General features: G+C 53.2%; 19 non-coding genes and 1 pseudogene across 19 annotated transcripts; all 20 read left to right on the top strand.

Moving 5' to 3' along the window:
* The first annotated feature begins 25 nt into the window (after nt 1–25).
* On the top strand, nt 26–144 carry LOC126159635 (5S ribosomal RNA). Its single transcript, XR_007534486.1, has one exon. It is a non-coding gene; the product is annotated as a 5S ribosomal RNA (ribosomal RNA).
* Nucleotides 145–983: 839 nt separating this feature from the next.
* LOC126159634 (5S ribosomal RNA) lies at nt 984–1,102 on the top strand. The gene has a single exon (XR_007534485.1). It is a non-coding gene; the product is annotated as a 5S ribosomal RNA (ribosomal RNA).
* Nucleotides 1,103–1,941: 839 nt separating this feature from the next.
* Nucleotides 1,942–2,060, top strand: LOC126159777 (5S ribosomal RNA). Its single transcript, XR_007534615.1, has one exon. It is a non-coding gene; the product is annotated as a 5S ribosomal RNA (ribosomal RNA).
* Nucleotides 2,061–2,899: 839 nt separating this feature from the next.
* LOC126159776 (5S ribosomal RNA) lies at nt 2,900–3,018 on the top strand. The gene has a single exon (XR_007534614.1). It is a non-coding gene; the product is annotated as a 5S ribosomal RNA (ribosomal RNA).
* An 839-nt stretch (nt 3,019–3,857) lies between these two features.
* Nucleotides 3,858–3,976, top strand: LOC126159633 (5S ribosomal RNA). The gene has a single exon (XR_007534484.1). It is a non-coding gene; the product is annotated as a 5S ribosomal RNA (ribosomal RNA).
* An 839-nt stretch (nt 3,977–4,815) lies between these two features.
* Nucleotides 4,816–4,934, top strand: LOC126159632 (5S ribosomal RNA). Its single transcript, XR_007534483.1, has one exon. It is a non-coding gene; the product is annotated as a 5S ribosomal RNA (ribosomal RNA).
* Nucleotides 4,935–5,773: 839 nt separating this feature from the next.
* Nucleotides 5,774–5,892, top strand: LOC126159631 (5S ribosomal RNA). The gene has a single exon (XR_007534482.1). It is a non-coding gene; the product is annotated as a 5S ribosomal RNA (ribosomal RNA).
* Nucleotides 5,893–6,731: 839 nt separating this feature from the next.
* LOC126159630 (5S ribosomal RNA) lies at nt 6,732–6,850 on the top strand. The gene has a single exon (XR_007534481.1). It is a non-coding gene; the product is annotated as a 5S ribosomal RNA (ribosomal RNA).
* An 839-nt stretch (nt 6,851–7,689) lies between these two features.
* Nucleotides 7,690–7,808, top strand: LOC126159559 (5S ribosomal RNA). The gene has a single exon (XR_007534415.1). It is a non-coding gene; the product is annotated as a 5S ribosomal RNA (ribosomal RNA).
* An 840-nt stretch (nt 7,809–8,648) lies between these two features.
* Nucleotides 8,649–8,767, top strand: LOC126159629 (5S ribosomal RNA). The gene has a single exon (XR_007534480.1). It is a non-coding gene; the product is annotated as a 5S ribosomal RNA (ribosomal RNA).
* Nucleotides 8,768–9,606: 839 nt separating this feature from the next.
* LOC126159628 (5S ribosomal RNA) lies at nt 9,607–9,725 on the top strand. Its single transcript, XR_007534479.1, has one exon. It is a non-coding gene; the product is annotated as a 5S ribosomal RNA (ribosomal RNA).
* An 839-nt stretch (nt 9,726–10,564) lies between these two features.
* Nucleotides 10,565–10,683, top strand: LOC126159775 (5S ribosomal RNA). The gene has a single exon (XR_007534613.1). It is a non-coding gene; the product is annotated as a 5S ribosomal RNA (ribosomal RNA).
* An 839-nt stretch (nt 10,684–11,522) lies between these two features.
* Nucleotides 11,523–11,641, top strand: LOC126159774 (5S ribosomal RNA). The gene has a single exon (XR_007534612.1). It is a non-coding gene; the product is annotated as a 5S ribosomal RNA (ribosomal RNA).
* An 844-nt stretch (nt 11,642–12,485) lies between these two features.
* Nucleotides 12,486–12,604, top strand: LOC126159560 (5S ribosomal RNA). Its single transcript, XR_007534416.1, has one exon. It is a non-coding gene; the product is annotated as a 5S ribosomal RNA (ribosomal RNA).
* An 839-nt stretch (nt 12,605–13,443) lies between these two features.
* LOC126159627 (5S ribosomal RNA) lies at nt 13,444–13,562 on the top strand. The gene has a single exon (XR_007534478.1). It is a non-coding gene; the product is annotated as a 5S ribosomal RNA (ribosomal RNA).
* An 839-nt stretch (nt 13,563–14,401) lies between these two features.
* LOC126159626 (5S ribosomal RNA) lies at nt 14,402–14,520 on the top strand. Its single transcript, XR_007534477.1, has one exon. It is a non-coding gene; the product is annotated as a 5S ribosomal RNA (ribosomal RNA).
* An 839-nt stretch (nt 14,521–15,359) lies between these two features.
* On the top strand, nt 15,360–15,477 carry LOC126159764 (5S ribosomal RNA; annotated as a pseudogene).
* A 6,614-nt stretch (nt 15,478–22,091) lies between these two features.
* Nucleotides 22,092–22,210, top strand: LOC126159623 (5S ribosomal RNA). The gene has a single exon (XR_007534475.1). It is a non-coding gene; the product is annotated as a 5S ribosomal RNA (ribosomal RNA).
* An 840-nt stretch (nt 22,211–23,050) lies between these two features.
* On the top strand, nt 23,051–23,169 carry LOC126159773 (5S ribosomal RNA). The gene has a single exon (XR_007534611.1). It is a non-coding gene; the product is annotated as a 5S ribosomal RNA (ribosomal RNA).
* Nucleotides 23,170–24,008: 839 nt separating this feature from the next.
* Nucleotides 24,009–24,127, top strand: LOC126159441 (5S ribosomal RNA). The gene has a single exon (XR_007534304.1). It is a non-coding gene; the product is annotated as a 5S ribosomal RNA (ribosomal RNA).
* The last annotated feature ends 373 nt before the right edge of the window (nt 24,128–24,500 follow it).

The following is a 24,500-nucleotide window of genomic DNA, read 5'->3' as shown; positions in this document are numbered from 1 at the left end:
TGCCGTGCTCCTACATTAGATGAGCGCCAACGGCCATACCATAATGAATACACCGGTTCTCGTCCGATCACCGAAGTTAAGCATCATCGGGCCCGGCTAGTACTTGGATGGGTGACCGCCTGGGAAACCCGGGTGCTGTTGGCTCCCTTCCTTTTCTTTTTTTTTGTTATGTCGCCAGCCCAATTTTCAAACTACCTTTCTGTTGTGACAAAGATACTTCCTTAAGCCTTTTAAACTACTGTACTGGTACGAAAATGCAGTAGTTAACTCAGTTTGAGGGAGAATGTGCTAACCAAGTTTGCCAAGAAGACTTTGAAAACGACAAAACAGTACGAATCGGCAGGTGATTTCTGAAATACGTCACCGCCTATTGTTGTGTAGGAGTGTAGAGTTCCAAATTTGATTTGTAACCACGAATTTATTCCTTAGTCGTCTCGTCTCGTCTCGTCTCGTCTCGTCCCGCAGACGTTTGTCGTGCTTGCGCTGTCATATGGACCACGACCCGAGCGGCAGCGAGCGGCAGTCGAGCAGAGTCGGGACAAGTCGGGACGGGGACAGGGACAGGGATAGGAATGGTGCGAATGCACTGCAAACTACGCAGACACCTGGTGTGAGGCGAGGCGAAGCGAGGAAGCCCACATCGCTACCAGTGGCGCCCTCCAGCACGATACTGCCACACCCCGCACAGGCCCTCCGCTGAACACCAGGGACAAGATGCGTCCTCCGCTAGTGTCGAAGGCTGCACGCGCCCAGCGAATGACAGGGGGTGCAACGAGCAGCAGTGCGTCTCACACACGCGGCGGTGCGCCCGCCAATTCGGCCGTCGCTCTGCTGGGACACCGGGCGCGCCTCCCCGCGCCGTCCTCGAGGAACTGGCGGTTGCGGAAGGAAGCGCTTTCGTCAAATGCGGCCGAAAACTAACATTTTGTGTGTTGGGAGAAAAGCCGAACGCGAATTCTGCCGTGCTCCTACATTAGATGAGCGCCAACGGCCATACCATAATGAATACACCGGTTCTCGTCCGATCACCGAAGTTAAGCATCATCGGGCCCGGCTAGTACTTGGATGGGTGACCGCCTGGGAAACCCGGGTGCTGTTGGCTCCCTTCCTTTTCTTTTTTTTTGTTATGTCGCCAGCCCAATTTTCAAACTACCTTTCTGTTGTGACAAAGATACTTCCTTAAGCCTTTTAAACTACTGTACTGGTACGAAAATGCAGTAGTTAACTCAGTTTGAGGGAGAATGTGCTAACCAAGTTTGCCAAGAAGACTTTGAAAACGACAAAACAGTACGAATCGGCAGGTGATTTCTGAAATACGTCACCGCCTATTGTTGTGTAGGAGTGTAGAGTTCCAAATTTGATTTGTAACCACGAATTTATTCCTTAGTCGTCTCGTCTCGTCTCGTCTCGTCTCGTCCCGCAGACGTTTGTCGTGCTTGCGCTGTCATATGGACCACGACCCGAGCGGCAGCGAGCGGCAGTCGAGCAGAGTCGGGACAAGTCGGGACGGGGACAGGGACAGGGATAGGAATGGTGCGAATGCACTGCAAACTACGCAGACACCTGGTGTGAGGCGAGGCGAAGCGAGGAAGCCCACATCGCTACCAGTGGCGCCCTCCAGCACGATAATGCCACACCCCGCACAGGCCCTCCGCTGAACACCAGGGACAAGATGCGTCCTCCGCTAGTGTCGAAGGCTGCACGCGCCCAGCAAATGACAGGGGGTGCAACGAGCAGCAGTGCGTCTCACACACGCGGCGGTGCGCCCGCCAATTCGGCCGTCGCTCTGCTGGGACGCCGGGCGCGCCTCCCCGCGCCGTCCTCGAGGAACTGGCGGTTGCGGAAGGAAGCGCTTTCGTCAAATGCGGCCGAAAACTAACATTTTGTGTGTTGGGAGAAAAGCCGAACGCGAATTCTGCCGTGCTCCTACATTAGATGAGCGCCAACGGCCATACCATGATGAATACACCGGTTCTCGTCCGATCACCGAAGTTAAGCATCATCGGGCCCGGCTAGTACTTGGATGGGTGACCGCCTGGGAAACCCGGGTGCTGTTGGCTCCCTTCCTTTTCTTTTTTTTTGTTATGTCGCCAGCCCAATTTTCAAACTACCTTTCTGTTGTGACAAAGATGCTTCCTTAAGCCTTTTAAACTACTGTACTGGTACGAAAATGCAGTAGTTAACTCAGTTTGAGGGAGAATGTGCTAACCAAGTTTGCCAAGAAGACTTTGAAAACGACAAAACAGTACGAATCGGCAGGTGATTTCTGAAATACGTCACCGCCTATTGTTGTGTAGGAGTGTAGAGTTCCAAATTTGATTTGTAACCACGAATTTATTCCTTAGTCGTCTCGTCTCGTCTCGTCTCGTCTCGTCCCGCAGACGTTTGTCGTGCTTGCGCTGTCATATGGACCACGACCCGAGCGGCAGCGAGCGGCAGTCGAGCAAAGTCGGGACAAGTCGGGACGGGGACAGGGACAGGGATAGGAATGGTGCGAATGCACTGCAAACTACGCAGACACCTGGTGTGAGGCGAGGCGAAGCGAGGAAGCCCACATCGCTACCAGTGGCGCCCTCCAGCACGATACTGCCACACCCCGCACAGGCCCTCCGCTGAACACCAGGGACAAGATGCGTCCTCCGCTAGTGTCGAAGGCTGCACGCGCCCAGCGAATGACAGGGGGTGCAACGAGCAGCAGTGCGTCTCACACACGCGGCGGTGCGCCCGCCAATTCGGCCGTCGCTCTGCTGGGACGCCGGGCGCGCCTCCCCGCGCCGTCCTCGAGGAACTGGCGGTTGCGGAAGGAAGCGCTTTCGTCAAATGCGGCCGAAAACTAACATTTTGTGTGTTGGGAGAAAAGCCGAACGCGAATTCTGCCGTGCTCCTACATTAGATGAGCGCCAACGGCCATACCATGATGAATACACCGGTTCTCGTCCGATCACCGAAGTTAAGCATCATCGGGCCCGGCTAGTACTTGGATGGGTGACCGCCTGGGAAACCCGGGTGCTGTTGGCTCCCTTCCTTTTCTTTTTTTTTGTTATGTCGCCAGCCCAATTTTCAAACTACCTTTCTGTTGTGACAAAGATGCTTCCTTAAGCCTTTTAAACTACTGTAATGGTACGAAAATGCAGTAATTAACTCAGTTTGAGGGAGAATGTGCTAACCAAGTTTGCCAAGAAGACTTTGAAAACGACAAAACAGTACGAATCAGCAGGTGATTTCTGAAATACGTCACCGCCTATTGATGTGTAGGAGTGTAGAGTTCCAAATTTGATTTGTAACCACGAATTTATTCCTTAGTCGTCTCGTCTCGTCTCGTCTCGTCTCGTCCCGCAGACGTTTGTCGTGCTTGCGCTGTCATATGGACCACGACCCGAGCGGCAGCGAGCGGCAGTCGAGCAGAGTCGGGACAAGTCGGGACGGGGACAGGGACAGGGATAGGAATGGTGCGAATGCACTGCAAACTACGCAGACACCTGGTGTGAGGCGAGGCGAAGCGAGGAAGCCCACATCGCTACCAGTGGCGCCCTCCAGCACGATAATGCCACACCCCGCACAGGCCCTCCGCTGAACACCAGGGACAAGATGCGTCCTCCGCTAGTGTCGAAGGCTGCACGCGCCCAGCGAATGACAGGGGGTGCAACGAGCAGCAGTGCGTCTCACACACGCGGCGGTGCGCCCGCCAATTCGGCCGTCGCTCTGCTGGGACACCGGGCGCGCCTCCCCGCGCCGTCCTCGAGGAACTGGCGGTTGCGGAAGGAAGCGCTTTCGTCAAATGCGGCCGAAAACTAACATTTTGTGTGTTGGGAGAAAAGCCGAACGCGAATTCTGCCGTGCTCCTACATTAGATGAGCGCCAACGGCCATACCATAATGAATACACCGGTTCTCGTCCGATCACCGAAGTTAAGCATCATCGGGCCCGGCTAGTACTTGGATGGGTGACCGCCTGGGAAACCCGGGTGCTGTTGGCTCCCTTCCTTTTCTTCTTTTTTGTTATGTCGCCAGCCCAATTTTCAAACTACCTTTCTGTTGTGACAAAGATGCTTCCTTAAGCCTTTTAAACTACTGTAATGGTACGAAAATGCAGTAATTAACTCAGTTTGAGGGAGAATGTGCTAACCAAGTTTGCCAAGAAGACTTTGAAAACGACAAAACAGTACGAATCAGCAGGTGATTTCTGAAATACGTCACCGCCTATTGATGTGTAGGAGTGTAGAGTTCCAAATTTGATTTGTAACCACGAATTTATTCCTTAGTCGTCTCGTCTCGTCTCGTCTCGTCTCGTCCCGCAGACGTTTGTCGTGCTTGCGCTGTCATATGGACCACGACCCGAGCGGCAGCGAGCGGCAGTCGAGCAGAGTCGGGACAAGTCGGGACGGGGACAGGGACAGGGATAGGAATGGTGCGAATGCACTGCAAACTACGCAGACACCTGGTGTGAGGCGAGGCGAAGCGAGGAAGCCCACATCGCTACCAGTGGCGCCCTCCAGCACGATAATGCCACACCCCGCACAGGCCCTCCGCTGAACACCAGGGACAAGATGCGTCCTCCGCTAGTGTCGAAGGCTGCACGCGCCCAGCGAATGACAGGGGGTGCAACGAGCAGCAGTGCGTCTCACACACGCGGCGGTGCGCCCGCCAATTCGGCCGTCGCTCTGCTGGGACACCGGGCGCGCCTCCCCGCGCCGTCCTCGAGGAACTGGCGGTTGCGGAAGGAAGCGCTTTCGTCAAATGCGGCCGAAAACTAACATTTTGTGTGTTGGGAGAAAAGCCGAACGCGAATTCTGCCGTGCTCCTACATTAGATGAGCGCCAACGGCCATACCATAATGAATACACCGGTTCTCGTCCGATCACCGAAGTTAAGCATCATCGGGCCCGGCTAGTACTTGGATGGGTGACCGCCTGGGAAACCCGGGTGCTGTTGGCTCCCTTCCTTTTCTTCTTTTTTGTTATGTCGCCAGCCCAATTTTCAAACTACCTTTCTGTTGTGACAAAGATGCTTCCTTAAGCCTTTTAAACTACTGTAATGGTACGAAAATGCAGTAATTAACTCAGTTTGAGGGAGAATGTGCTAACCAAGTTTGCCAAGAAGACTTTGAAAACGACAAAACAGTACGAATCAGCAGGTGATTTCTGAAATACGTCACCGCCTATTGATGTGTAGGAGTGTAGAGTTCCAAATTTGATTTGTAACCACGAATTTATTCCTTAGTCGTCTCGTCTCGTCTCGTCTCGTCTCGTCCCGCAGACGTTTGTCGTGCTTGCGCTGTCATATGGACCACGACCCGAGCGGCAGCGAGCGGCAGTCGAGCAGAGTCGGGACAAGTCGGGACGGGGACAGGGACAGGGATAGGAATGGTGCGAATGCACTGCAAACTACGCAGACACCTGGTGTGAGGCGAGGCGAAGCGAGAAAGCCCACATCGCTACCAGTGGCGCCCTCCAGCACGATAATGCCACACCCCGCACAGGCCCTCCGCTGAACACCAGGGACAAGATGCGTCCTCCGCTAGTGTCGAAGGCTGCACGCGCCCAGCGAATGACAGGGGGTGCAACGAGCAGCAGTGCGTCTCACACACGCGGCGGTGCGCCCGCCAATTCGGCCGTCGCTCTGCTGGGACACCGGGCGCGCCTCCCCGCGCCGTCCTCGAGGAACTGGCGGTTGCGGAAGGAAGCGCTTTCGTCAAATGCGGCCGAAAACTAACATTTTGTGTGTTGGGAGAAAAGCCGAACGCGAATTCTGCCGTGCTCCTACATTAGATGAGCGCCAACGGCCATACCATAATGAATACACCGGTTCTCGTCCGATCACCGAAGTTAAGCATCATCGGGCCCGGCTAGTACTTGGATGGGTGACCGCCTGGGAAACCCGGGTGCTGTTGGCTCCCTTCCTTTTCTTCTTTTTTGTTATGTCGCCAGCCCAATTTTCAAACTACCTTTCTGTTGTGACAAAGATGCTTCCTTAAGCCTTTTAAACTACTGTAATGGTACGAAAATGCAGTAATTAACTCAGTTTGAGGGAGAATGTGCTAACCAAGTTTGCCAAGAAGACTTTGAAAACGACAAAACAGTACGAATCAGCAGGTGATTTCTGAAATACGTCACCGCCTATTGATGTGTAGGAGTGTAGAGTTCCAAATTTGATTTGTAACCACGAATTTATTCCTTAGTCGTCTCGTCTCGTCTCGTCTCGTCTCGTCCCGCAGACGTTTGTCGTGCTTGCGCTGTCATATGGACCACGACCCGAGCGGCAGCGAGCGGCAGTCGAGCAGAGTCGGGACAAGTCGGGACGGGGACAGGGACAGGGATAGGAATGGTGCGAATGCACTGCAAACTACGCAGACACCTGGTGTGAGGCGAGGCGAAGCGAGGAAGCCCACATCGCTACCAGTGGCGCCCTCCAGCACGATAATGCCACACCCCGCACAGGCCCTCCGCTGAACACCAGGGACAAGATGCGTCCTCCGCTAGTGTCGAAGGCTGCACGCGCCCAGCGAATGACAGGGGGTGCAACGAGCAGCAGTGCGTCTCACACACGCGGCGGTGCGCCCGCCAATTCGGCCGTCGCTCTGCTGGGACACCGGGCGCGCCTCCCCGCGCCGTCCTCGAGGAACTGGCGGTTGCGGAAGGAAGCGCTTTCGTCAAATGCGGCCGAAAACTAACATTTTGTGTGTTGGGAGAAAAGCCGAACGCGAATTCTGCCGTGCTCCTACATTAGATGAGCGCCAACGGCCATACCATAATGAATACACCGGTTCTCGTCCGATCACCGAAGTTAAGCATCATCGGGCCCGGCTAGTACTTGGATGGGTGACCGCCTGGGAAACCCGGGTGCTGTTGGCTCCCTTCCTTTTCTTCTTTTTTGTTATGTCGCCAGCCCAATTTTCAAACTACCTTTCTGTTGTGACAAAGATGCTTCCTTAAGCCTTTTAAACTACTGTAATGGTACGAAAATGCAGTAATTAACTCAGTTTGAGGGAGAATGTGCTAACCAAGTTTGCCAAGAAGACTTTGAAAACGACAAAACAGTACGAATCGGCAGGTGATTTCTGAAATACGTCACCGCCTATTGTTGTGTAGGAGTGTAGAGTTCCAAATTTGATTTGTAACCACGAATTTATTCCTTAGTCGTCTCGTCTCGTCTCGTCTCGTCTCGTCCCGCAGACGTTTGTCGTGCTTGCGCTGTCATATGGACCACGACCCGAGCGGCAGCGAGCGGCAGTCGAGCAAAGTCGGGACAAGTCGGGACGGGGACAGGGACAGGGATAGGAATGGTGCGAATGCACTGCAAACTACGCAGACACCTGGTGTGAGGCGAGGCGAAGCGAGGAAGCCCACATCGCTACCAGTGGCGCCCTCCAGCACGATACTGCCACACCCCGCACAGGCCCTCCGCTGAACACCAGGGACAAGATGCGTCCTCCGCTAGTGTCGAAGGCTGCACGCGCCCAGCAAATGACAGGGGGTGCAACGAGCAGCAGTGCGTCTCACACACGCGGCGGTGCGCCCGCCAATTCGGCCGTCGCTCTGCTGGGACGCCGGGCGCGCCTCCCCGCGCCGTCCTCGAGGAACTGGCGGTTGCGGAAGGAAGCGCTTTCGTCAAATGCGGCCGAAAACTAACATTTTGTGTGTTGGGAGAAAAGCCGAACGCGAATTCTGCCGTGCTCCTACATTAGATGAGCGCCAACGGCCATACCATGATGAATACACCGGTTCTCGTCCGATCACCGAAGTTAAGCATCATCGGGCCCGGTTAGTACTTGGATGGGTGACCGCCTGGGAAACCCGGGTGCTGTTGGCTCCCTTCCTTTTCTTTTTTTTTTGTTATGTCGCCAGCCCAATTTTCAAACTACCTTTCTGTTGTGACAAAGATGCTTCCTTAAGCCTTTTAAACTACTGTACTGGTACGAAAATGCAGTAGATAACTCAGTTTGAGGGAGAATGTGCTAACCAAGTTTGCCAAGAAGACTTTGAAAACGACAAAACAGTACGAATCGGCAGGTGATTTCTGAAATACGTCACCGCCTATTGTTGTGTAGGAGTGTAGAGTTCCAAATTTGATTTGTAACCACGAATTTATTCCTTAGTCGTCTCGTCTCGTCTCGTCTCGTCTCGTCCCGCAGACGTTTGTCGTGCTTGCGCTGTCATATGGACCACGACCCGAGCGGCAGCGAGCGGCAGTCGAGCAAAGTCGGGACAAGTCGGGACGGGGACAGGGACAGGGATAGGAATGGTGCGAATGCACTGCAAACTACGCAGACACCTGGTGTGAGGCGAGGCGAAGCGAGGAAGCCCACATCGCTACCAGTGGCGCCCTCCAGCACGATAATGCCACACCCCGCACAGGCCCTCCGCTGAACACCAGGGACAAGATGCGTCCTCCGCTAGTGTCGAAGGCTGCACGCGCCCAGCGAATGACAGGGGGTGCAACGAGCAGCAGTGCGTCTCACACACGCGGCGGTGCGCCCGCCAATTCGGCCGTCGCTCTGCTGGGACACCGGGCGCGCCTCCCCGCGCCGTCCTCGAGGAACTGGCGGTTGCGGAAGGAAGCGCTTTCGTCAAATGCGGCCGAAAACTAACATTTTGTGTGTTGGGAGAAAAGCCGAACGCGAATTCTGCCGTGCTCCTACATTAGATGAGCGCCAACGGCCATACCATAATGAATACACCGGTTCTCGTCCGATCACCGAAGTTAAGCATCATCGGGCCCGGCTAGTACTTGGATGGGTGACCGCCTGGGAAACCCGGGTGCTGTTGGCTCCCTTCCTTTTCTTCTTTTTTGTTATGTTGCCAGCCCAATTTTCAAACTACCTTTCTGTTGTGACAAAGATGCTTCCTTAAGCCTTTTAAACTACTGTAATGGTACGAAAATGCAGTAATTAACTCAGTTTGAGGGAGAATGTGCTAACCAAGTTTGCCAAGAAGACTTTGAAAACGACAAAACAGTACGAATCGGCAGGTGATTTCTGAAATACGTCACCGCCTATTGTTGTGTAGGAGTGTAGAGTTCCAAATTTGATTTGTAACCACGAATTTATTCCTTAGTCGTCTCGTCTCGTCTCGTCTCGTCTCGTCCCGCAGACGTTTGTCGTGCTTGCGCTGTCATATGGACCACGACCCGAGCGGCAGCGAGCGGCAGTCGAGCAAAGTCGGGACAAGTCGGGACGGGGACAGGGACAGGGATAGGAATGGTGCGAATGCACTGCAAACTACGCAGACACCTGGTGTGAGGCGAGGCGAAGCGAGGAAGCCCACATCGCTACCAGTGGCGCCCTCCAGCACGATACTGTCACACCCCGCACAGGCCCTCCGCTGAACACCAGGGACAAGATGCGTCCTCCGCTAGTGTCGAAGGCTGCACGCGCCCAGCGAATGACAGGGGGTGCAACGAGCAGCAGTGCGTCTCACACACGCGGCGGTGCGCCCGCCAATTCGGCCGTCGCTCTGCTGGGACACCGGGCGCGCCTCCCCGCGCCGTCCTCGAGGAACTGGCGGTTGCGGAAGGAAGCGCTTTCGTCAAATGCGGCCGAAAACTAACATTTTGTGTGTTGGGAGAAAAGCCGAACGCGAATTCTGCCGTGCTCCTACATTAGATGAGCGCCAACGGCCATACCATAATGAATACACCGGTTCTCGTCCGATCACCGAAGTTAAGCATCATCGGGCCCGGCTAGTACTTGGATGGGTGACCGCCTGGGAAACCCGGGTGCTGTTGGCTCCCTTCCTTTTCTTTTTTTTTGTTATGTCGCCAGCCCAATTTTCAAACTACCTTTCTGTTGTGACAAAGATGCTTCCTTAAGCCTTTTAAACTACTGTACTGGTACGAAAATGCAGTAGTTAACTCAGTTTGAGGGAGAATGTGCTAACCAAGTTTGCCAAGAAGACTTTGAAAACGACAAAACAGTACGAATCGGCAGGTGATTTCTGAAATACGTCACCGCCTATTGTTGTGTAGGAGTGTAGAGTTCCAAATTTGATTTGTAACCACGAATTTATTCCTTAGTCGTCTCGTCTCGTCTCGTCTCGTCTCGTCCCGCAGACGTTTGTCGTGCTTGCGCTGTCATATGGACCACGACCCGAGCGGCAGCGAGCGGCAGTCGAGCAGAGTCGGGACAAGTCGGGACGGGGACAGGGACAGGGATAGGAATGGTGCGAATGCACTGCAAACTACGCAGACACCTGGTGTGAGGCGAGGCGAAGCGAGGAAGCCCACATCGCTACCAGTGGCGCCCTCCAGCACGATAATGCCACACCCCGCACAGGCCCTCCGCTGAACACCAGGGACAAGATGCGTCCTCCGCTAGTGTCGAAGGCTGCACGCGCCCAGCAAATGACAGGGGGTGCAACGAGCAGCAGTGCGTCTCACACACGCGGCGGTGCGCCCGCCAATTCGGCCGTCGCTCTGCTGGGACGCCGGGCGCGCCTCCCCGCGCCGTCCTCGAGGAACTGGCGGTTGCGGAAGGAAGCGCTTTCGTCAAATGCGGCCGAAAACTAACATTTTGTGTGTTGGGAGAAAAGCCGAACGCGAATTCTGCCGTGCTCCTACATTAGATGAGCGCCAACGGCCATACCATGATGAATACACCGGTTCTCGTCCGATCACCGAAGTTAAGCATCATCGGGCCCGGCTAGTACTTGGATGGGTGACCGCCTGGGAAACCCGGGTGCTGTTGGCTCCCTTCCTTTTCTTTTTTTTTGTTATGTCGCCAGCCCAATTTTCAAACTACCTTTCTGTTGTGACAAAGATGCTTCCTTAAGCCTTTTAAACTACTGTACTGGTACGAAAATGCAGTAGTTAACTCAGTTTGAGGGAGAATGTGCTAACCAAGTTTGCCAAGAAGACTTTGAAAACGACAAAACAGTACGAATCGGCAGGTGATTTCTGAAATACGTCACCGCCTATTGTTGTGTAGGAGTGTAGAGTTCCAAATTTGATTTGTAACCACGAATTTATTCCTTAGTCGTCTCGTCTCGTCTCGTCTCGTCTCGTCCCGCAGACGTTTGTCGTGCTTGCGCTGTCATATGGACCACGACCCGAGCGGCAGCGAGCGGCAGTCGAGCAGAGTCGGGACAAGTCGGGACGGGGACAGGGACAGGGATAGGAATGGTGCGAATGCACTGCAAACTACGCAGACACCTGGTGTGAGGCGAGGCGAAGCGAGGAAGCCCACATCGCTACCAGTGGCGCCCTCCAGCACGATAATGCCACACCCCGCACAGGCCCTCCGCTGAACACCAGGGACAAGATGCGTCCTCCGCTAGTGTCGAAGGCTGCACGCGCCCAGCAAATGACAGGGGGTGCAACGAGCAGCAGTGCGTCTCACACACGCGGCGGTGCGCCCGCCAATTCGGCCGTCGCTCTGCTGGGACGCCGGGCGCGCCTCCCCGCGCCGTCCTCGAGGAACTGGCGGTTGCGGAAGGAAGCGCTTTCGTCAAATGCGGCCGAAAACTAACATTTTGTGTGTTGGGAGAAAAGCCGAACGCGAATTCTGCCGTGCTCCTACATTAGATGAGCGCCAACGGCCATACCATGATGAATACACCGGTTCTCGTCCGATCACCGAAGTTAAGCATCATCGGGCCCGGCTAGTACTTGGATGGGTGACCGCCTGGGAAACCCGGGTGCTGTTGGCTCCCTTCCTTTTCTTTTTTTTTGTTATGTCGCCAGCCCAATTTTCAAACTACCTTTCTGTTGTGACAAAGATGCTTCCTTAAGCCTTTTAAACTACTGTACTGGTACGAAAATGCAGTAGTTAACTCAGTTTGAGGGAGAATGTGCTAACCAAGTTTGCCAAGAAGACTTTGAAAACGACAAAACAGTACGAATCGGCAGGTGATTTCTGAAATACGTCACCGCCTATTGTTGTGTAGGAGTGTAGAGTTCCAAATTTGATTTGTAACCACGAATTTATTCCTTAGTCGTCTCGTCTCGTCTCGTCTCGTCTCGTCCCGCAGACGTTTGTCGTGCTTGCGCTGTCATATGGACCACGACCCGAGCGGCAGCGAGCGGCAGTCGAGCAAAGTCGGGACAAGTCGGGACGGGGACAGGGACAGGGATAGGAATGGTGCGAATGCACTGCAAACTACGCAGACACCTGGTGTGAGGCGAGGCGAGGCGAGGCGAGGAAGCCCACATCGCTACCAGTGGCGCCCTCCAGCACGACACTGCCACACCCCGCAGAGGCCCTCCGCTGAACACCAGGGACAAGATGCGTCCTCCGCTAGTGTCGAAGGCTGCACGCGCCCAGCAAATGACAGGGGGTGCAACGAGCAGCAGTGCGTCTCACACACGCGGCGGTGCGCCCGCCAATTCGGCCGTCGCTCTGCTGGGACGCCGGGCGCGCCTCCCCGCGCCGTCCTCGAGGAACTGGCGGTTGCGGAAGGAAGCGCTTTCGTCAAATGCGGCCGAAAACTAACATTTTGTGTGTTGGGAGAAAAGCCGAACGCGAATTCTGCCGTGCTCCTACATTAGATGAGCGCCAACGGCCATACCATTATGAATACACCGGTTCTCGTCCGATCACCGAAGTTAAGCATCATCGGGCCCGGCTAGTACTTGGATGGGTGACCGCCTGGGAAACCCGGGTGCTGTTGGCTCCCTTCCTTTTCTTTTTTTTTGTTATGTCGCCAGCCCAATTTTCAAACTACCTTTCTGTTGTGACAAAGATGCTTCCTTAAGCCTTTTAAACTACTGTAATGGTACGAAAATGCAGTAATTAACTCAGTTTGAGGGAGAATGTGCTAACCAAGTTTGCCAAGAAGACTTTGAAAACGACAAAACAGTACGAATCAGCAGGTGATTTCTGAAATACGTCACCGCCTATTGATGTGTAGGAGTGTAGAGTTCCAAATTTGATTTGTAACCACGAATTTATTCCTTAGTCGTCTCGTCTCGTCTCGTCTCGTCTCGTCCTGCAGACGTTTGTCGTGCTTGCGCTGTCATATGGACCACGACCCGAGCGGCAGCGAGCGGCAGTCGAGCAGAGTCGGGACAAGTCGGGACGGGGACAGGGACAGGGATAGGAATGGTGCGAATGCACTGCAAACTACGCAGACACCTGGTGTGAGGCGAGGCGAAGCGAGGAAGCCCACATCGCTACCAGTGGCGCCCTCCAGCACGATAATGCCACACCCCGCACAGGCCCTCCGCTGAACACCAGGGACAAGATGCGTCCTCCGCTAGTGTCGAAGGCTGCACGCGCCCAGCGAATGACAGGGGGTGCAACGAGCAGCAGTGCGTCTCACACACGCGGCGGTGCGCCCGCCAATTCGGCCGTCGCTCTGCTGGGACACCGGGCGCGCCTCCCCGCGCCGTCCTCGAGGAACTGGCGGTTGCGGAAGGAAGCGCTTTCGTCAAATGCGGCCGAAAACTAACATTTTGTGTGTTGGGAGAAAAGCCGAACGCGAATTCTGCCGTGCTCCTACATTAGATGAGCGCCAACGGCCATACCATAATGAATACACCGGTTCTCGTCCGATCACCGAAGTTAAGCATCATCGGGCCCGGCTAGTACTTGGATGGGTGACCGCCTGGGAAACCCGGGTGCTGTTGGCTCCCTTCCTTTTCTTCTTTTTTGTTATGTCGCCAGCCCAATTTTCAAACTACCTTTCTGTTGTGACAAAGATGCTTCCTTAAGCCTTTTAAACTACTGTAATGGTACGAAAATGCAGTAATTAACTCAGTTTGAGGGAGAATGTGCTAACCAAGTTTGCCAAGAAGACTTTGAAAACGACAAAACAGTACGAATCGGCAGGTGATTTCTGAAATACGTCACCGCCTATTGATGTGTAGGAGTGTAGAGTTCCAAATTTGATTTGTAACCACGAATTTATTCCTTAGTCGTCTCGTCTCGTCTCGTCTCGTCTCGTCCCGCAGACGTTTGTCGTGCTTGCGCTGTCATATGGACCACGACCCGAGCGGCAGCGAGCGGCAGTCGAGCAGAGTCGGGACAAGTCGGGACGGGGACAGGGACAGGGATAGGAATGGTGCGAATGCACTGCAAACTACGCAGACACCTGGTGTGAGGCGAGGCGAAGCGAGGAAGCCCACATCGCTACCAGTGGCGCCCTCCAGCACGATAATGCCACACCCCGCACAGGCCCTCCGCTGAACACCAGGGACAAGATGCGTCCTCCGCTAGTGTCGAAGGCTGCACGCGCCCAGCGAATGACAGGGGGTGCAACGAGCAGCAGTGCGTCTCACACACGCGGCGGTGCGCCCGCCAATTCGGCCGTCGCTCTGCTGGGACGCCGGGCGCGCCTCCCCGCGCCGTCCTCGAGGAACTGGCGGTTGCGGAAGGAAGCGCTTTCGTCAAATGCGGCCGAAAACTAACATTTTGTGTGTTGGGAGAAAAGCCGAACGCGAATTCTGCCGTGCTCCTACATTAGATGAGCGCCAACGGCCATACCATAATGAATACACCGGTTCTCGTCCGATCACCGAAGTTAAGCATCATCGGGCCCGGCTAGTACTTGGATGGGTGACCGCCTGGGAAACCCGGGTGCTGTTGGCTCCCTTCCTTTTCTTTTTTTTTGTTATGTCGCCAGCCCAATTTTCAAACTACCTTTCTGTTGTGACAAAGATGCTTCCTTAAGCCTTTTAAACTACTGTACTGGTACGAAAATGCAGTAATTAACTCAGTTTGAGGGAGAATGTGCTAACCAAGTTTGCCAAGAAGACTTTGAAAACGACAAAACAGTACGAATCGGCAGGTGATTTCTGAAATACGTCACCGCCTATTGTTGTGTAGGAGTGTAGAGTTCCAAATTTGATTTGTAACCACGAATTTATTCCTTAGTCGTCTCGTCTCGTCTCGTCTCGTCTCGTCCCGCAGACGTTTGTCGTGCTTGCGCTGTCATATGGACCACGACCCGAGCGGCAGCGAGCGGCAGTCGAGCAAAGTCGGGACAAGTCGGGACGGGGACAGGGACAGGGATAGGAATGGTGCGAATGCACTGCAAACTACGCAGACACCTGGTGTGAGGCGAGGCGAAGCGAGGAAGCCCACATCGCTACCAGTGGCGCCCTCCAGCACGATACTGCCACACCCCGCACAGGCCCTCCGCTGAACACCAGGGACAAGATGCGTCCTCCGCTAGTGTCGAAGGCTGCACGCGCCCAGCGAATGACAGGGGGTGCAACGAGCAGCAGTGCGTCTCACACACGCGGCGGTGCGCCCGCCAATTCGGCCGTCGCTCTGCTGGGACACCGGGCGCGCCTCCCCGCGCCGTCCTCGAGGAACTGGCGGTTGCGGAAGGAAGCGCTTTCGTCAAATGCGGCCGAAAACTAACATTTTGTGTGTTGGGAGAAAAGCCGAACGCGAATTCTGCCGTGCTCCTACATTAGATGAGCGCCAACGGCCATACCATGATGAATACACCGGTTCTCGTCCGATCACCGAAGTTAAGCATCATCGGGCCCGGCTAGTACTTGGCTGGCTGCCCGCCTGGCAACACCTCGGTGCCGAGCGAGCAGTTCTTCCGTGTGCGACTTGGCCGGCGGCGCCTCGCGTGTCGTCTGCTTCCTCTGCCTCGTGGCTTGTGTTTATACCTGACTGTAAGTAATGGAAATGATATACGATGATAGTGAGGAAAGACAGAATAACGTACAATGTGAGTTTGATCGATCTGTTGATAAACCATCGGCATTCGAAATTCACCGTTGGATATTAGAGGACTTGATGTTAAGGCATGATGACGTTCTTGGCATACAGTTTGATACGTTCCTTAATTCGGTGTTTTTGAAATTGAGATCTCCTGATATGTGTGATACTGTTGTGTCTGTCAATGACGGCGTGCGTACATTTCGACATCTTGACGGTAAAATTAGTAATGTGACTGTGTCGCACGCCGGCTTTGGCGTTAGGCAAATTCGTATCTTTAACTTGCCTTTTGAAATACGGAATGATACTATTTCACGTTATTTGCGTCCGTACGGTACCGTTTTGTCAGTGATTAAGGAACAGTGGTCCTCCGCATATTTGTTTCAAGTCGAAAACGGTGTGCGGAGTGTGAAAATGGTTGTCAGACAACACATTCCGTCCTTTATTCTGGTTAACGGCCACCGTGCGTTTGTGACTTACAGTGGACAGCCTCAAACTTGTTCATTTTGTAGTGGCGTTGGTCATTACCGGCAGGACTGTCCTAAACGTAAACGGCCTGCTCAATTACCGATCGATGACGGTTTGCGCGGGGACAGCTTTGCCTCTGTCGCTGCTACGGTCTTAGGTACAGCCCCCCCCGCACCCGCGCGCCGCGTGGCCGATGCTAACCTAGCTGACGCCGCGGTTGCCATGGATGTGTCCACTCCCGATTGTGACCTTGCTTCTGTGTCTGCTGTTTCCGCGCCTGCTACGGCTACCGTGCAGGCTGACGAAAGTTTGTCTTTACCACGTGTTTCACTTGCGTCTGTGTCCGACCCCATGCCCGCGTCGGCGACTGATGTAGTGTCGGAACCTGTTTCGCAGCCTGTTACGGTATCGGAATCTTTTGATACGTTGCCTGCCTCAGTTGACATAGCTGCCGGTGCTCCTGTTCACACTGCTGTTGTGGAATCGCGGGAAATTTTTGTGGCTCCGAAACCGCGGCGTGATGAACTTCCGTCTCGCAGTTCTAGTAGGCAACGTGCTCGTAGTGTTGGTCGGTCGCCCTCCTCTGACAGGGGGTCTACACGACAGTACCGCAGTCCGTCTCCAGTTGACTGTTCGCCCGCCGCTTCCCGGCAGTCGCGGGTTGGTCGGCAGGACTCACAACAGCGTGTCGCGCGTCGGGACTCACGTGCAGACCGCGAGCGGCGGCCGTCTCCGGCTTCCGGCTGCGGGCGTCAGACACAGCAATCACAATCACAACAGCTTGCCGCTTCTCGCCCTTCGCTGCCCGACGATCTCAGCGTTGCCGATCAGAAGCGTGATGTCGCTGTTCGACATTTACGCACCGTTTTAAGTCAGCAGCCCACTGGTGACGGTTCCGTTGTGCCGACCGACACAGCTTCGGCTGTGGCGACGCCGCCATTGCCGACGAAACGGAAGGCTGAAGACACCCACCAGCGTCGGGTTTGTCCTTCTGCCCTTGAGCGTGTGCCGACCTCTTCTTCCGACGTGGAGATGCCCGTCGTTGATCCTTTGTCGGCAGCCTCCGGTGGCACAGATTCTGGGACCGCGTCCACCCCCACTTCCGTCCCCCCCACTGACTGGGCGGCGGATGTGGAAGGTGGTGCGGAGACTTAGTGATTTCTTTGTTGTCCCTTAATCCAGTTGACGGGAATTACACCCGTCTTTTTCGAGAACTTTTTATCCTTTTTGGTGGCTGAAATTCCGTCAATGTCTGCTGTCTGTTTTTTATGAGGAGTTTTTTGTGCTTGTGTCTTTTAATTGTGTATGGCGCCTGAGCGTTGTTCGTGGAATATTTTAACTATCACTGTTATTCTCTGTTGTTCCCTCTTCCAGTCGACGGGAATCAATTCAGTCTTTTTAGAGAAAATTTTATCCTTTTTGGTGGCTGAAATTCCGTCCATGTTTGCTGTTTGTTTTTAAATGAGGAGCGTTTTGTGTTTGTGTATTTTAATTGTGTATGGAGCCTGAGCGTTGTTCGTGGAATATTTTAACTATCAATGTCAACAAGTTGAGTAACCCGCACAAGTTGTCGGCTTTGCTCACTTTTTTACATGACTCCCACTGTCATGTGGCATTTTTACAGGAAGTTACGCGTCAGGCTCTGTTGTTTTTACTTGACGCTTCTGATTTTACTGTCGTTGATAATATAATGTCCGACGAACAGACTGGTACTGCTATCTTAATCCGTCCTGAATTCGATGTTAGCAATATTGAAATATTGCCAAATGGCCGCGCTATAGCATGTACCGTCAATGGTCTTGCCTTTGTCAATGTGTATGCTCATGCCGGTGACAAGCCAGCGCGGAATAAATTTTATGGTCAGGATCTCTGTCCACTTCTCCATCGTAATCATACTGACTTAGTGATCGGTGGTGATTTTAATGCTGTGATTGATGGTCGAGATCAGGAGCCGCGTCCTAACTGGTGCCAGGAATTACGTACGTTGGTTGACAGTTTTCGGCTCCGCGACACGTGGCGTGTGCTGCATCCGGACAAGACGCATTTCACCCACTTTTACGCCACCGGTCACAGTCGCTTGGACAGGATCTATGTGTCTTCGCCGCTCGCCGCCCACGTCCGGAAGGCGGACGTGTTGCCGGTTATTTTTTCAGACCATTGCGGTTACATGTGTCAACTCTTCTTGCCGCGTGCGCGCCCTACTCGGCGCCCCACTATTTGGAAATTTAACTGTAGCCTTTTGGACGATGCCAGTCTAACGTCTCAATTTACTGCGTTGTGGCGCAAGCTCTTGCGTGGTAAGGGAGATGGCGGCAGTACTATCGGGTGGTGGGTGGCGGTCGCCAAGCCGGCTATTCGGCGTTTTTTAATCGATTTTAGCCACGATGCGGCGCATTGGCGTCGGTCGACGGCACGTTTTTACCAGGATTGTTTAAAGGATATTGCTCAGCGAGTCGCGACGTCACCTGAGTTGCTTCCGGTTTTTAATCAATTCAAAGCCAAGCTCCTCGATGTTCTACGTCGGAAGGGTGTTGGGACTATCGCGCGGAGCCAACCGGTGGGTGACGTGGAAGGGGAGCCGCTCTCTCTCTACCACCTGAGCAGGGAGCGCCGGCGGCGCGAGCGGTTGGCCATCCGTAAATGGGTCCAGCGAGATGGCACGTCCACATCCGATGGTGCGGCCATTGAGCGAGAAGTTCACGCGCACTTTGAGACGCTCTTTCGACAGGTTGACGTCGACGCCGGGGCGCTGCGCGATTTTTTGCAGAGGGTCCCACGTGTGTTAACACGACAAGATAGAGCCAGTTTAAATGAACCTTTTACCCTTGATGACTTAGATACAGCTGTGAAACGGAGTCCTCGGGGCCGGTCCCCTGGACTGGACGGGATTCCCGCGGAATTTTATTTAAAATTTTTCAGTCTTTTAAGTGATGTTTTAATTGCCATTATGAATGAGGTCCATAACGGCGTTGCTATTCCTGCGGAATTTTCAGAAGGGCGCATTGCCCTCGTTCCGAAATCGACCGCCACACCAAATCTCGACAATGTCCGTCCTATAACCTTGCTGAACGCCGACTATAAAATTATAGCGCGGTGTATCACGCACAGGTTGACGGACGTTATGCCAAAGGTGGTGAGTGACCATCAGACTTGCGCTGTCAGGGACCGTAACATATTCGATGCTGTTCTGGCGTACCGGGATTGTATCGGATATGTAAAAAGTCACAGGCTCCGGACGGCTGCGATAATGCTGGTCGACTTCAAAAACGCTTTCGATCGGATTAGTCACACCTATCTGCGGCAGGTCTTGGTCGGTTTCGGATTTGGTCCTAAACTGACGACGATGGTGTATAATATTTTAAGGAATGCCACGTCACGGGTTGTAATAAACGGAATTCCCAGTCGTGTTATACCTATTAGCCGCTCAGTTCGCCAGGGCTGCCCCTTGTCTATGTCGCTCTTCGCTTTGGCTTTGGATCCGCTCCTCCGCTGTATCGCCCAGGAATGCCGGGGCATTCGCATTGGTGGCGATCAGCTGATCTGTAGAGCGTATGCCGACGACCTCGGCGTGTTCCTTGATCAGCCAGAGGACATTAACAGGCTGCATGGTGTTTTACAGCGATTTGAGAGGGCGACGGGGGCTATCGTGAATCCTCGGAAGACTGTTTTGCTCCCTCTTACACCTCGCCTGCGTACTGCTCGCGGCGACTGGTTTTGTGTCAAGCAACGACAGACAGTGCTCGGTGTCATTCTGACCGACAATCTGCAGCGTATGGAAGCTCTGAATTGGCGGTCCACGCTGTATAAGGTTAGGGCCGTTGCGAAACTGTATGCCTCTCGGAATTTGGCGCTCCGTCAACGGGTGGCCCTTATTAACACGCAGATTTTGGCCAAAGCGTGGTATCTGGCACAAGTCCTACCTGTGCCGAAACAACTGGAACGGGCCCTTCAACAGGCGGTCTATTGGTTGCTATGGAAGGGTGACATTTTTAAGGTCTCCCTGGCAACCTGTACCTTGAGTCTGGCGGAGGGGGGGCTGGGTTTCGTTGACTTTCGCAACAAGTGTGCGGCGCTCTTCGTAAAGCGGACTACCGTGGTGCTTGACAAGGGGCCGTGCAGTCCGACGGCTGCCTTGTTCCGTGCGTACCGCCCGCCATCGGTGATTGCTCCGGTCTCGATCAGTCATATTCCGTCCACGTTGAACTTCGTACGCCGGTATTATGTGTATAACAGCTATCTGGTGCTCGGCGATGTCCGTGCGTGCAATGTCGGTGACATTATTCGCGCTCTTCGGGGATCGCCGAGCAGGAATAAATGGGAGTATCGGCTACCTCAGCACGACTGGCGGATGGTGTGGCGGAACCTCGCCACCGCCGTTATTCCTGCTGACGTTCACGGAACATGGTATAAAGTGGTCAACCGCACAATTCCGACTAATGCTAAGCTGCACTCTATCGGTCTGCTTCCTTCGGGTGTCTGTGATTCGTGTCCTGAGGAGGACACTATCGAACACCGATTCGAGTGTCGGAAATTCCGTGTTGTTTGGGACATTGCGTGTGACATGGTGCGTCTAATCAACAGAGTGGACAGGCGGCAGGTGACAGCTTTGGACGCCATCGTGCCTCAGTGTGTAGCGTATCCGGCCACCAAACGGAATGCTACTCTTTGGATTTTGGGACACACGGTTTATTGTATTTTCGCCCTGAAATTGACTGATGCCGTCGACTTTCTGTCTTACCTGTGGGCGGAACATCATTTGACCCTTGGTCGACAGGCTTATTCCTCGATTTTTGCCAATTTTTTGCATGTCGCCTTGGCCCATGCATTCACTAAATTGTCACTTTCCTGATACGACTCTATACCCAATCATGACATTTTTCTTTTTCCTATCTGATACTACTGCCAATATTCCTGTTGGCGTTTATGACGAACCCTTGCTTACCACCGGTCTTCCTTTCTTGGGTAATGATTTTCTGGCTTGGTAAAGTTGTGTTTCTAATGGACCGTACATTAACGAAACCGTACACATGACCTACATTTATGTGAATGGCGCTTTGTCCGTCAAAAGTTCTTTTATGTTTGCTTTACTTTCTGTTCCTCCTTTCTTTCTTTCTTGTTATTTGTTCCTTTCTCGCGGCGACTGAGGGGGCCGAGTCGCGGTGATCATTTTATCTCAGTTGGTGTGTGTCTGAATGTGGGACTCTTTCCTATTGCTATGCGTCGACGTTTGTTTTATTCTCCATGTACCATCCGTCGGCCGTTAGCGGAGACATGTTTTCTTTCGGACTTTCTTTTATTTGCGGTGGATTTCCTTTTTTTGGTGGATGCCGCGTGACTGTTGCTTTGACGGGTTGTCATTGTTGTAGATCACTGTCGATGCCAGTTTCCACGGCGTCCAGTAGCCACTTTTGTTTCTATTATTTGGCATGCAGTCTGGAAGACGGATTACCTTGCGTTTCTTTTCTTATCTTGGCGGATGCATATTCCTTTCTGATATTTGTAGTGGAAACCCACAGCATATATTCACGCCAGCACACCTCGCCGATGAAGGCAACTTTTGGAGGGCGTAAATCAGGAGCTCTTGATAAGTCAACAGCACCTTTATAGCTCGAGAAAAAAAAAAAAAAAAAAAAAAAAAAAAAAGGTGCTGTTGGCTCCCTTCCTGTTTTTTTTTTGTTATGTCGACATCCCAATTTAAAAAAAAAAAAAAAAAAAAAAAAAAAAAGAAAAAAAAAAAAAAAAAGGTGCTGTTGGCTCCCTTCCTGTTTTTTTTTTTTTTTTTTTTTTGTTATGTCGCCAGCCCAATTTTCAAACTACCTTTCTGAAAAAAAAAAAAAAAAAAAAAAACAAAAAGGTGCTGTTGGCTCCCTTCCTTTTTTTTTTGTTATGTCGCCAGCCCAATTTTCAAAGTACCTTTCTGTTGTGACAAAGTTGCTTCCTTAAGCCTTTTAAACTACTGTAATGGTACGAAAATGCAGTAAAAAAAAAAAAAAAAAAAAAAAAAAAAAAGAACGGCCAACGGCCATACCATAATGAATACACCGGTTCTCGTCCGATCACCGAAGTTAAGCATCATCGGGCCCGGCTAGTACTTGGATGGGTGACCGCCTGGGAAACCCGGGTGCTGTTGGCTCCCTTCCTTTTCTTTTTTTTTTGTTATGTCGCCAGCCCAATTTTCAAACTACCTTTCTGTTGTGACAAAGATGCTTCCTTAAGCCTTTTAAACTACTGTACTGGTACGAAAATGCAGTAGTTAACTCAGTTTGAGGGAGAATGTGCTAACCAAGTTTGCCAAGAAGACTTTGAAAACGACAAAACAGTACGAATCGGCAGGTGATTTCTGAAATACGTCACCGCCTATTGTTGTGTAGGAGTGTAGAGTTCCAAATTTGATTTGTAACCACGAATTTATTCCTTAGTCGTCTCGTCTCGTCTCGTCTCGTCTCGTCCCGCAGACGTTTGTCGTGCTTGCGCTGTCATATGGACCACGACCCGAGCGGCAGCGAGCGGCAGTCGAGCAGAGTCGGGACAAGTCGGGACGGGGACAGGGACAGGGATAGGAATGGTGCGAATGCACTGCAAACTACGCAGACACCTGGTGTGAGGCGAGGCGAAGCGAGGAAGCCCACATCGCTACCAGTGGCGCCCTCCAGCACGATAATGCCACACCCCGCACAGGCCCTCCGCTGAACACCAGGGACAAGATGCGTCCTCCGCTAGTGTCGAAGGCTGCACGCGCCCAGCAAATGACAGGGGGTGCAACGAGCAGCAGTGCGTCTCACACACGCGGCGGTGCGCCCGCCAATTCGGCCGTCGCTCTGCTGGGACGCCGGGCGCGCCTCCCCGCGCCGTCCTCGAGGAACTGGCGGTTGCGGAAGGAAGCGCTTTCGTCAAATGCGGCCGAAAACTAACATTTTGTGTGTTGGGAGAAAAGCCGAACGCGAATTCTGCCGTGCTCCTACATTAGATGAGCGCCAACGGCCATACCATGATGAATACACCGGTTCTCGTCCGATCACCGAAGTTAAGCATCATCGGGCCCGGCTAGTACTTGGATGGGTGACCGCCTGGGAAACCCGGGTGCTGTTGGCTCCCTTCCTTTTCTTTTTTTTTGTTATGTCGCCAGCCCAATTTTCAAACTACCTTTCTGTTGTGACAAAGATGCTTCCTTAAGCCTTTTAAACTACTGTACTGGTACGAAAATGCAGTAGTTAACTCAGTTTGAGGGAGAATGTGCTAACCAAGTTTGCCAAGAAGACTTTGAAAACGACAAAACAGTACGAATCGGCAGGTGATTTCTGAAATACGTCACCGCCTATTGTTGTGTAGGAGTGTAGAGTTCCAAATTTGATTTGTAACCACGAATTTATTCCTTAGTCGTCTCGTCTCGTCTCGTCTCGTCTCGTCCCGCAGACGTTTGTCGTGCTTGCGCTGTCATATGGACCACGACCCGAGCGGCAGCGAGCGGCAGTCGAGCAGAGTCGGGACAAGTCGGGACGGGGACAGGGACAGGGATAGGAATGGTGCGAATGCACTGCAAACTACGCAGACACCTGGTGTGAGGCGAGGCGAAGCGAGGAAGCCCACATCGCTACCAGTGGCGCCCTCCAGCACGATAATGCCACACCCCGCACAGGCCCTCCGCTGAACACCAGGGACAAGATGCGTCCTCCGCTAGTGTCGAAGGCTGCACGCGCCCAGCAAATGACAGGGGGTGCAACGAGCAGCAGTGCGTCTCACACACGCGGCGGTGCGCCCGCCAATTCGGCCGTCGCTCTGCTGGGACGCCGGGCGCGCCTCCCCGCGCCGTCCTCGAGGAACTGGCGGTTGCGGAAGGAAGCGCTTTCGTCAAATGCGGCCGAAAACTAACATTTTGTGTGTTGGGAGAAAAGCCGAACGCGAATTCTGCCGTGCTCCTACATTAGATGAGCGCCAACGGCCATACCATGATGAATACACCGGTTCTCGTCCGATCACCGAAGTTAAGCATCATTGGGCCCGGCTAGTACTTGGATGGGTGACCGCCTGGGAAACCCGGGTGCTGTTGGCTCCCTTCCTTTTCTTTTTTTTTGTTATGTCGCCAGCCCAATTTTCAAACTACCTTTCTGTTGTGACAAAGATGCTTCCTTAAGCCTTTTAAACTACTGTACTGGTACGAAAATGCAGTAGTTAACTCAGTTTGAGGGAGAATGTGCTAACCAAGTTTGCCAAGAAGACTTTGAAAACGACAAAACAGTACGAATCGGCAGGTGATTTCTGAAATACGTCACCGCCTATTGTTGTGTAGGAGTGTAGAGTTCCAAATTTGATTTGTAACCACGAATTTATTCCTTAGTCGTCTCGTCTCGTCTCGTCTCGTCTCGTCCCGCAGACGTTTGTCGTGCTTGCGCTGTCATATGGACCACGACCCGAGCGGCAGCGAG

Source organism: Schistocerca cancellata, unplaced genomic scaffold (assembly GCF_023864275.1).
Source record: "Schistocerca cancellata isolate TAMUIC-IGC-003103 unplaced genomic scaffold, iqSchCanc2.1 HiC_scaffold_1144, whole genome shotgun sequence".
Classification (NCBI taxonomy): domain Eukaryota; kingdom Metazoa; phylum Arthropoda; class Insecta; order Orthoptera; family Acrididae; genus Schistocerca; species Schistocerca cancellata.
This window is presented reverse-complemented; position numbering and strand designations above follow the sequence as displayed.